This window comes from Lygodium microphyllum, chromosome 18 (genome assembly GCF_053477565.2).
Source record: "Lygodium microphyllum isolate KBCC chromosome 18, Lygodium_microphyllum_v1.1.10, whole genome shotgun sequence".
Lineage (NCBI taxonomy): Eukaryota > Viridiplantae > Streptophyta > Polypodiopsida > Schizaeales > Lygodiaceae > Lygodium > Lygodium microphyllum.
Window position 1 is genome coordinate 47916018 of NC_141152.1, and position 10330 is coordinate 47926347.

Sequence of the window (10330 nt, forward strand, 5' to 3'; positions counted from 1 at the left end):
ATAGAGATAAGGTTATTTTGAGTCTCTAAACCCTAGGTTAAAAGCCCATCATTGCATTAAATGCAAGTCAACCCATGACTCCTACTACCAAGCTTACCCACCTCCTTGGACTACCACATCAACCTAAGTCTACCTGCTTCCTTAGATTGCCATATCATGAGAAGTCTCCTTGCCTACTTGATTCTTGGGCTAATTTGAGTCAATGTGCTTGAGTGCTAGCCTTCTTGCCACATTAGCATTAGCTTACTTATCTACTTGGAATAGTCCACAATTACTAAGCCTACTTATTTCCCCAACCCTCTTTGGATTGCCATATCATCCTAAGTCTTCTCAATTAGGTAACTCACTTCATTGCAGAAAAACATGGTTGAGCAAGAAGAGAATAGTGAACTATGGGGAAAAGAAGAAGAACAAGAATGAGTCCATGATAGCATGAAAGAGACTTGATTGATTTGATGGTTGCAAGTACATTCTTTTATAGATTTTTAGCTTGGATACATACCTCCTTCTATGCTTATGGAATTTGTTGCATGTGCCTCTGGCACCATACATTTTAACACCCCCCCATTAGTGCTACCTCTCCCTCTAGCCAAGTGCACCTAAGGATGTAGGTTTCCCCTCCCTAATGTCTGCAAGGCCTCTAGCACATGTAGTGTCAAACAAGTATAGGCAAATTTTACAAAATACCTCTAGAATTTTCTCCATTAGATGGTGAAGACTCTTATACAATGTTTACTTTTTTATTCCAACAATTTTTGTCGGTGTGTCCAAACTTGTTGCAACTTTTGCACTTGGTTTTCCTTTGTTCCAGAAAACTTGCTCCTTGTGTCCATTTCTCCCACACATACCTTGCAAATAACCATTGCCTTGATGTTGCTCTCTTGCTCATACAAAGCACCCTCTACTACATTTAGCTTTCTATCATATACATTCCTTAGTTTAACCACAACTTGTTCATAACGTTTTTCTGGCATCTCTTTCCCCTTTTATACTTGAGATGTGGTGGAGTACATAATTTGAAAGGCCCCATGCAATAATTCCCAATGCATTATTATTTTTTCTCCTCCATTGTGGATCATCAGGATCTTCCACATCTTCAAATAACTTCCATGAGTCCTTGCGCATGAGATGGTATATAGTTTTCATCCTGCATGTATGAAAACCAACACCATTAAATTTTTCCACTGCTTCTATTTCAGATATTTTGGAAATGGAGAGGTCTTACTAATGGCTCATGTGGCTGTGTCCAACTCCAATTTACAACAAACGAAGGAGTATATTTTTGGAAATTATGAGAGAGTTTGATCAACAAGGAAACTTGCATACAAACACCTCTTTATGCTTACACTATCTGATTTAGCCTTTCACAAGTGTGAATAGTCTTTTGACAAATAGTTTGCATAGTCAATGTGAATAGGACTCGTGCACTATTTTTAAGACACAACAATGTGAAAGCACCTTTGCAGAATTGGTTTGAAGAGGGCAATGCGAACACGACTTTAAAGAAATTGGTTTTGAAGGAGAGAGTGTGAATAGAGGTGGTTAGGAGAATTGATTTTAACCTTAGAAGGTTAGAAGAGATGAGGGCAAGGGCGGTGCTTGTTTAGCCATCGTGAACTAAGATAGGCCTTTGATCTACTATGGACGTGTTCAACCTATGTGACTACATCATCGGGCAACAAGTGTCCTAATTTTGAGCTCCAAGCTCAACAAGCCATTACCTCTTCTCTCTCTTCTCTATCTCAACTCAAATCAGCCCGTGCTTTCTAGCTAAGTAGCTCCTGTACTTCTGATTAAAGCATGCCTTGAGCTTGAGTAAAGCTACCCCCTTAGGATAGGGGCTTAAGCACATCCCTTAAGCAATCCTTTTGCTTGGCAACGACACTTAATAAATGCCAAAATTTTTACCTTGAACAACCTTCTTATGATTGTAATCTTCAATGGAAGCCACTCAAAAGTATGATAATGACTAAATAAAGGTGGCTTTCTTTATATCTTGCTTAGGCAAACCTCTTTCACACCTCTAATGTACTTGATATACTTGAGAGTCTTCAACCTTGAGCTTTGAGCTTCTTTGATAGTAGCACCTCCAAGCTCTCAAACTTTGAGTAGTAGCTATGGAAGCTTCTACAACCTCACAACCATTGGGAAAGAGGCTCTAATACCATGTTGCAAAACATGGTTGAGCAAGAAGAGAATAGTGAACTATGGGGGAAATAAAAAGAACAAGGATGAGACCATGATAGCATGAAAGAGACTTGATTGATTTGATGGTAGCAAGTACATTATTTTATAGCTTTTCAACTTGGATACACACCTCCCTCTTTGCTTGTGGGATTCATTACATGTGCCTCTAACACCATACATTTTAACAAACTTGCCTAATTTTCTACCTACCTACTTACTCTTAACCTATCTGAAGTTAGCCTACTTGAGTGAGGTGCCACATCATCACTAGCCTACCTAGTCATGGTCATGACGACTACCTAGCCCACAATTGAAGTGGTCTAGATAGTCTACATGTCTACCTAAGTGGTTGGACTACTTTCCCACAATTGTATGCATGCTTGTGAGCTAGTGCCACCTCATCATCAACCTACTTGAATCTCAACCTACCTATGTACCTATCTACCCATATACCTTGTTCAAGTCTCAAACTATGCTAAACAAAGACTATGCCTGATTGCCACCAAGATTAACCCTAATTGGATATAGGCTTGCTTAATATCAAGATTGAGTAGTATGCTTGGTTGAGAACCACATTTAGTAGCTTAGCTAAATCAATCCATGATTGCAATATCAAGTAGCTTGTGATTGTAACATCCCACAACTACAAGCACTCTAGTTGATCGTGACTACATCAAGGACACCAACCAATGACTATAGCGCCCTCCTTGCCCACAACACTATGAAGAGCATAACTCAATCACTAAGGGTAAATACTTGACCACTAGATCCTAGCCCTAGCAATCCATAGCAATATTTTGTGCTTGGAAAAGAGTTGATTTGAAACTTGATTTGGCACTTGAAGTGGATTATAGGTGATTGACCACAAAATTCATCCTTGCATCACCACTCACAAGTCTTGCATTGAGCATAAGAAAGTGGAAATATTGCTTGTGCATGCATCAAAAGAAAGTAAATGAAGTTGTGAAATTAAAAACTAATAAGATCCTACAAAACACAAGCCTACCTACAAAAATTGGAATGGCTAACACAAACAAAACCAGGGAACCATGAGACTAAACCATAAAACCAAAGAGCATCAACCAGTTGTTTAGAAACATGGATCCTTGAGCAAGGTTTAGCTATGGTGGTTGGAATTCATGGACAAGAAGCATAATGGTTGCCTAGCACCTCGTAGCACATACACAGGGAGCACCCCTCCTTGGTTGACTACCACAGCCCACTTCGGCTCTCCTACACCTTAGGGATTAGCCCCAAGATGCTCCGTTCAAACATGTAACACATGCGACACCACATAGTCCTCTCTTTATCAAGATCATTCCAGGAGATAAAGTATAATCCTCTCACTAAATCAATCCCCAAAGAAATAAATGTACTAAACCTATAGCTTTTGGGAGTCCTCACCCTCAACATAGGTCAATGTTTATAAAAGGATATATATTTTTAATACCATGTAATAAATGCAATGCAAGAGTAGATCATGATCTGTCGTGCTCAACTATTTTATTTATTCAAAATAGCATCGTGATATTGCACAAATAGTTCTCTTCATGTTTTTCATACTACTAGTGTATTTGCGACGCTGCATAGGGAATATCACCAAGTATACTCGTGCTACTGAACCCTTTAACTTTTAAGATAAGTGAACCCTATATATAGAATGCATCATAAAAATCAGATTTCAACCTATTCAGCACTCCCCCTCTCCCTACCATTTATTGTTATGCTTGCAGTGGTAGGTGTAGAGAATGTTTCCATGTCATTTTCTTGTCTAAAAGGCAATAAATCACACACTATAATATAGAAATGAGCTAAGATGAGGCTAAACCTCATGCCTTGGGCCCATCATACATCCACAAACACATTTGTGATTTTTTGGCACATAAAAACTATTTTTTCTCATTTTTCTTGATTTATTTATTAATAAATTAGTGTTATTTTTTAATATTCTAATTCAACTTGAAAAAGATTTATTCAAATTTTCATTCCATATGCACTTCATTTGGATCATAAACAATAAAAAACGAGCAAATTTTCTTTATAAAATGGACATATCGTTAAATTGTGAGTTTTGGGTTACAGAAATTGAATGCCTGGACATCCATCAGACCTGATATTGATCTCTACACGGCACAAAACATCAATTCTCAGCATCTTCATGACCTTGCATCAATCTAGTACATGCCGGACAAGCATCCTTTTCTTTCTTTTCACCCGCATGAATAGCCTCTTGGAGGAGAGAGAGAGAGAGAGAGAGAGAGAGAGAGAGAGAGAGAGAGAGAGAGAGAGAGAGAGAGAGAGAGAGAGAGAGAGAGAGAGAGAGAGAGAGAGAGAGAGAGAGGAGAGAAGGATTGAACGTGATCTCCACAACCGGTCAGCCATTCCTTGCGTGAAGATAAGCAGTAGGAAATGAAAAATTGGAGAAGTGAAAGGTGAGAAGGATCGAAGCTTGCACCACGGGAGAGCTATGGCGGGAGTAAGAGAGAGAGAGACTCATAATGTGGGAACTCCAACAGTTACAATGTGTGATCGGCCTTCCCTTTATTCATCTGTCACTAAAATAATAAAGAATAAAGTGATGGTGACGGGCGCCCGCTACCTGCAGTGTGTAGGCGTGAGTACTGTTAATGTAGTAATACACGAGCGGCTAGGCGGAGGCGCCTTTACCCCCAACAACCTCCCACTTAAAGGCGAATCTGCCCCAGTGAAATGAAGAGTGAAAAACAAAAAGAAAAGATAGTATAACATGTACGCATGTACAATAGGATGAGAAAAGACATCATCTCATCCCACGCCCATTAATCTCTTGAGGAAGGCAAAGCACTCCGTAGAGAGGCTTTTGGTGAGCAGATTTGGAAGATTCTAGTCAGTCGAGATCTTGACAAGGTCAATAGACTTGTCCTCAATGACCCCACGTATGAAGTGATACCTCACCTCATTATGTTTCGTCTTCACATTGAAGACCGAATTCTTGGCTAATTGAATAGCACTCATAGAATCCGAATGCAGTGTAGGGATAGCATCAATACCAAGGTCATGAACCAAACGGCCTAACCATATGGCCTCCTTACAAGCCTCAGTGGCTGTAACATACTCGGCCTCAGGGGTGGAAAGAACCGTACACTTCTGCACCCTAGACATCCAAGAGATAGCACCTCCAGCATAGATGAACACATAGCCAAAAGTGGACTTGCTACTATCTACATGTCCTGCATAATCAGAGTTAGTGCACCCCACGACTCCTGTATCCTGGCTGCCATAGCATATGCACATATTTGTAGTGCCCTTTAGGTACCTCATGATACCCTTCACGGCATCCCAATGCTTCTTGCCAGGTGTAGCCATATAGCGTGCCACAACACCACTGCAAATGCAATATCTGGATGAGTGGCTATCATAGCATACATAAGACTGCCCACTGCGGATGCATAGGGCATCTTGACCATCTCGACCCTCTGCTCATTTGTTTGTGGGACAATTAGCCTATGATACCTTCACATAAGAAGGCAATAGATAGCCAATAAGCTTCACGTCCTATATGCGGAAGTGCTCAAGGACTTTATGAATGTACTCCCTCTGTGACAAGTAGAGGAGTCCCTGATGCGTGTCATGTCTAATGCACATACCAAGTATGTGAGAGGCCTATCCTAGATCCTTCATCTCAAAGCTTTTCTTGAGCTAAGCCTTAAGAGCATCTAGCTCATCATCGTGAGCTTTCCGTGCTAATATCATGTCATTCACATAGAGTACCAAAATAAGCAAAGATCCATCACGGGATTTCTTCGTGTACAAGCATGGATCCATAGCACTATGGCTGTAGCCATGTGACTACATAAAAGCATCGAACTTATGGTAACATTCCTAAGGTGCCTGCTTCAAGCCATAAAGACTTTTCTTCAACCTACACACTAGGTGCTCCCTGCCAAGCTCTGCAAAGCCCTTAGGCTACTCCATGTAAATCTCATCATGCGTGTCCAGGGGTGCTCTTCAACTTGTACACCCATTTGCATGGCAGAGCTTTCTTGCCACTAGGCGAGGAAACCAAATCCCAAGTCTCATTCTTATGCAAGGAGTTTATCTCAGAATGCATAGCCCTCTCCTAGGAGTGACTATCACCCCTGCGTATAGCCTCATCATAAGTAAAAGGCTCTTCTACATTTGTAACCTAGACATAATGCATCGAGGGTTGAAATCTGTGAGGGGGGGTCTATCTCTAGTAGAACGCCGCATTGCAGGCTCTGCTACTTGCTCAACATTCTGTCCAATACCCTGGCCATGAGTACCTGGTGCTGCTGCAGGTTGTCTAGCTGGCTATATAGGAGCTCGTGGCTCCTCTTGAAATATAACTCTGCATATCTTCACTATCTTCTCAGGCTGCTTATGCATCTTGTCTTCATGGAAGACTACATCATGGCTATGGATGACTTTCTGCACTTGCGGATCCCATAGACGGTAACCCATCTCTCCTACATCTCCATAGCCAAGGAATATGCATTTAACACTCTTAGGATCCAGCTTGTTATGCTTGTCCTTGGGCATTGGGTACATGGCAAAATGCCTCACATCCAAAGACACGTAAGTGCGCATAAGAAGAAGGCTTTTTTGCCCATACCTCGTCTGCAACCTAAAAATCAATTCCACTACAGGGTGATCTATTAATGATATGCACGGTAGTCATAACTGCCTCAGCCCAAGAGTACTGGGGTAGGCCTACATGGCTAAGCATACTATGAACCCTCTTCTAGATGGTCCTATTCATCCGCTCAGGCCTACCATTCTGGGAAGGGGTGTAAGAGGCTGTCAACTAACACTTGATACCCCTCTCATCACATAACTGCTCAAAAGCACATGAGACATACTCACCCCCATTATCTTGTTGAGATATCGAGCTCCACTCGTGATACGCCAGGGTGACCGTTGTATATTTATGTCACCGACTTGTCAGTTGTAGATGCGGTTGGTACACCGCCCATGAATAATAGCTACATGATAGCTATCCTTATCTACTCTAGTTCGTGGCTCAGTTAGTATGCCACCTTAGTTAGTTGAGTTTGGTTTGAGACCCATATATAGGGTTCTTCTATTTCTTTGTACTTGAGTTCTTTTTGGCTTACACAACTAAGAAGAGGAAAACTGTTTTCAGCCTCCACCCTTGTGTGTCTTCCCCCATTGTGCAAGCAAGAAAGCTTCAAGCGAGACTCCTTCCTTCTCTCCCACAATCTTGACATGGTATCAGAGCCTTGTTCGTGGTAAGGAGCTCAAGAAAGCAAGCCAAGCTCGCGGTGGTCTGGTAAGAGGAGCAGTGTTGCTTTCATTTCCTGTTTTGGGAGCAGATCTCTGCAGGTAGCACAGCCGGAAATTGCAGGAGTGCATTGTCTCAGGTTGAGACGCCCTTCGCGGTGAAGCAAGAGGGCAGTATATGCTGCGGGAGAGGGCTTTAGCCCTTGGCGACCTTGTTTTTTTTATTTGAGGCCATTTCGGGGCCTGTTTTGCAGACGGAAGTTTTCTGCACGCACTCAAGAAAAGGCTCAGTTTTATGCTGTGCGACCACTGTTCTACAGGTCGGTGAAAAGTTACTGTAGAAATTGCATCGTATGCTTGTGCGCAGAGACATTGGGAGTTTCAGAATCATCCTTGGTTTCTGTTTATGCAAAATCGTCACTAGGAAGTGACTGTGTGGTCAAATACCACTTTCGCCAGTTTTGCAGATTTGCCCTTGTGAGGGTGAAGCTGTGTTTTTTGCAGTGACAGAATTTCTTGCAGTATTCTGTAATGGCGTCTGATTCTCTTTCACAGATTGTCACTGAAAAGCTTGACAAGAACAACTTCCAGGCATGGAAGTTTAGAATGACGAATTTCCTTATGGGAAAAGGATATTGGGAATTTGTTGCAGGAAATGAAGAAGAACCAGTTCTTCCTGATGTTCCCAATCAACAACAAATGCAGGCATTTAAAACATGGCATGAGAGAGCCAGGAAAGTTATGTATTGGCTGTCTATCAGTATTTCAGACTCTATGATTGTGCATATTCAGGATGCAAGTACGCCAAAGGAGGCATGGGATACTTTGTCAAAAATGTATAGCACAAATACGCAAGCCAGGAAAATGCAGCTCAAGCAAGAGTTGCATAATGTGCAAAGAGAAAGTATGAGCATCAACGACTACCACATGAAGGTGAAGAAGATTGCAGATGCACTTGCTTCCATTGGGTCGCCAGTGGAAGATGATGATTTAGTTTCCGTGACCTTGAATGGTCTAGGAAAGGATTATGCACAGTTTCGGACATCCATTTCAGTTCGTGAAAGATTTCCTGATTTTGAGGAGTTGATTGCTCTTCTAATTTCTGAGGAACAGAGAAATGGTGGTGCATCTTCTTCAGGAGGAACTTCAAAAGAAGCTGTCTTCTACTCAAATGCTGGAAGAGGTAGAGGCAGAGGTAGAGGAGGCCGATTTGGAGGCCGTGGCAGAAATCAGAATATGCAGCAAACTCAAGAAAACCAGTCCTATGGAGGAGGACGTGGTAACTCTAGAGGCAGGGGGAGCCAAAGAGGTCGTGGTGGATGGCAAAGAGGCCAAAATGCAAACAGTAATGTTGAATGCTACTACTGTGGTAAAATGGGTCATATGGCTAAAGACTGCTATAAAAAGCAGAATGACATCATGAATGGAAAACTGCAACAAGGGAATTATGCATCTTCTAGTAGACAGGGTGATGACAGAAATGAGCATTTGTTCATGGTGCAGCACATGAACAATTCTATGACAAGTGCAGAAGAAAGCAATGATGTATGGTATGTTGACTCAGGTGCATCAAACCACATGACAGGTCATGCAGAATGGATGGAGGATGCAAGGAAAATGGAAAAACCAGGATTTGTGGAGACTGGTGATGATACTGCACATCCTATTGTGCAGATTGGAAAAATTCCCTTGTCTATGCAGGATGGGAAAAAGAAATACCTGTCCGATGTATTTCATGTCCCGAATATCACCAAGAATCTGGTTTCTGTTGGTCAAATGGTTGAACAGGGCTTGCAGGTCAGATTTAATCCTCATGGATGCTTTGTTGAGGATATGAAAAATAAAGGTCGCTTGATAGCAAAAGGAAAGAAGAAGGGCAGAATGTTTACGTTGGATGCAGACATGTCTGAATTGAGTGCAACAATGCTTGCACATGGGACCGGTGTAGTTGCAGATATTGATATCTGGCATAAACGCATTGGTCATGTTAATGTACAGCGACTTAAATCAATGCAGGCCCAAAATATTGTTGCAGGATTGCCCAAATTCAAGGTTGCAGAAATGCATAAGGTATGTGAAGCCTGTCAGTTTGGAAAACAGGCAAGGAAACCATTTCCTAGACATGTTCAAGAGAGTGAGAAGCCATTGGAATTAATCCACTCTGATGTGTGGACTACTAAAGCTGCATCTCTTGGAGGCTGTCATTATTTTGTCACTTTTATTGATGACTATAGCAGAAAAGTTTGGGTGTATTTTATGAAAAAGAAAAGTGAAGTTTTTGGGCACTTCAAAACTCTTAAAGCTATGGTTGAAAAAGAAACAGGCCTGCAGATAAAATGCCTAAGGTCAGATGGAGGGGGAGAGTACCTCTCAAATGAGTTTGCAAGGTTCCTGCAGGAGCATGGCATAAAGCAGCAATATTCATGCAGTTATACCCCACAACAAAATGGAATTGCAGAAAGAAAAAACAGACATATTGGAGAGGTGTCTCGTGCCATGCTCAATGAAAAAGACCTGCCAGATTTTTATTGGGCTGAAGCAGTTGCTACAGCAGTCTACATAATGAACAGGACTCCCACTGCAGCAATACATGGAATGACTCCAGAGGAGAGGTATACTGGTAGGAAACCAGATATTTCTCATTTGAAAATTTTTGGTTGCATTGCCTATGTACATGTGCCAGATGAGTTGAGATCCAAGTTGGATCCAAAAGCTGAGAAGTGCATCTTTATTGGTTACTCTCTGCAGCAAAAAGGGTATAGATGCTATAACCCTTCTACTCGTAAGTTTACAGTGAGCAGAGATGTTGTTTTTGATGAGATGAGTAGCTGGTATAAACCAGTAAATGTGATTGATGATATAGATGCACAAAATGGTAATGCTGCACAGAATTCACAGCAGC